The sequence below is a fragment of the Belonocnema kinseyi genome, chromosome 6, assembly GCF_010883055.1.
Source record: "Belonocnema kinseyi isolate 2016_QV_RU_SX_M_011 chromosome 6, B_treatae_v1, whole genome shotgun sequence".
NCBI lineage: Eukaryota > Metazoa > Arthropoda > Insecta > Hymenoptera > Cynipidae > Belonocnema > Belonocnema kinseyi.
This window is the reverse complement of record NC_046662.1, coordinates 127,039,145-127,040,490: the sequence shown is the minus strand read 5'-3', so window position 1 is coordinate 127,040,490 and position 1,346 is coordinate 127,039,145. Positions and strand designations below refer to the sequence as shown.

Sequence of the window (1,346 nt, the reverse complement as noted above, 5' to 3'; positions counted from 1 at the left end):
AGCTTTTTTGCATCTGAAATCGTGCAAATCTACCCCTCCCATTTAATTATTATACAAAGAAAAAGCTCGAGGAAATCCTAGTTCTACTCTCTCTTGAGCAGCTCGTGAAAATCTTTTTACTGGGGTTATGGGAGTGATACCACATGCTGTGGAAAGAATAGAGACTTGTTTTGAGTCTATTACACTGATAAAATTCATCCCACTGTTGCGATCATGACTTACTTTGTACGATCCTCGCGGATCATTTTTTGCAAATTCATGCTTTTCTTTCACTCTGTCTTTACGGACAGTTCCTGTTGATCGTCAACCACATTTATGCAGGTGGATGAGTAAATCTGGGCTGGTAAAGAAATGATCAAAATACAGATGATAATCAGATAATTTTTTTCGTGAAAGGCCATTGAGAAGTGGATTGATCATTTGTAAAACAACTCTGGAGCCAAGTGCACATGCCAATTAATTTATTCCAATGCTTGGATCATTTTTGCCACAATAAACGTCTAAATTGAATATATATCCATTGGCTGCACATAAGCCCCAGAGCTTTGTCCCATACCGATCAGGCTTGCAAGGCAGATACTGTTTCAAGCTTGTACGACCAAAAAATCGAACCATCATTTCATCAACTGAAAGTGCTGTTGAGAAAAAACCAAATTGTTGAATATTTTGCCGGAATAAATTTAATATTTTACGAACTTTCCATGCTTTATCTTTATCATTAGCATCCTCAGTTTTTGAAAATTTTGTTTTTGATTTGATTTCACGAAATCGATTGCGGCTCATTGCTAAAGCTACAGGAGAGCATTTTACAAGGGGGTCAGTTTCCCAATACTCTTCTTGATCATTTCGGATATTGTAGGATTTTTTCCGTACATTATCAGACAGAAGAACTTTATCATCTAGATTTCCAGGGCAAACTTTTTCTTCGTTACTCCATGAAAAAACGTGATTTGGTTCCAATCGTTTTTGAGATGCTGTGTAGTTATGGAGAAAAGATCTATATGATACATTCAGTCTGGGAAATTCCGATCCCGAATTCTCGTCATCTGATGAATCATCTCCATCAGAGCCAGAGTAATCTGGATTAGGTATGATGATACGTTCATCATTTTCATCGGAATCCCATTCCGATTCGGAGTTTGTTGCAATTTTTGAGGCTTTACTTTTTGGCATTTTTTTTTTGCTGGGTGTACTCGAAAATTCCCAGGATGACAATGCGGTGAAGGTGTGGTTTGATGTCAGATTGCAATAAAGGTTACGGAGTCGTTGGAAATTTTTTATTGAAAAACTATGCGCTTTTCGGAAAATTTGTCAAAAATAAAAAGTTCTTGTAATCAGCCGAGGAA

General features: G+C 37.1%; 1 protein-coding gene and 1 pseudogene across 7 annotated transcripts in view; both read right to left on the bottom strand.

The window, feature by feature from the left end:
* LOC117175593 overlaps positions 1-813 on the bottom strand; it is a 15,070-nt pseudogene extending 14,257 nt beyond the window's left edge.
* LOC117174354 (cytochrome c oxidase assembly protein COX15 homolog) overlaps positions 1-1,346 on the bottom strand; it is a 177,252-nt gene that overhangs the window by 165,542 nt on the left and 10,364 nt on the right. The gene's annotated exons all lie outside the window — the stretch shown is intronic.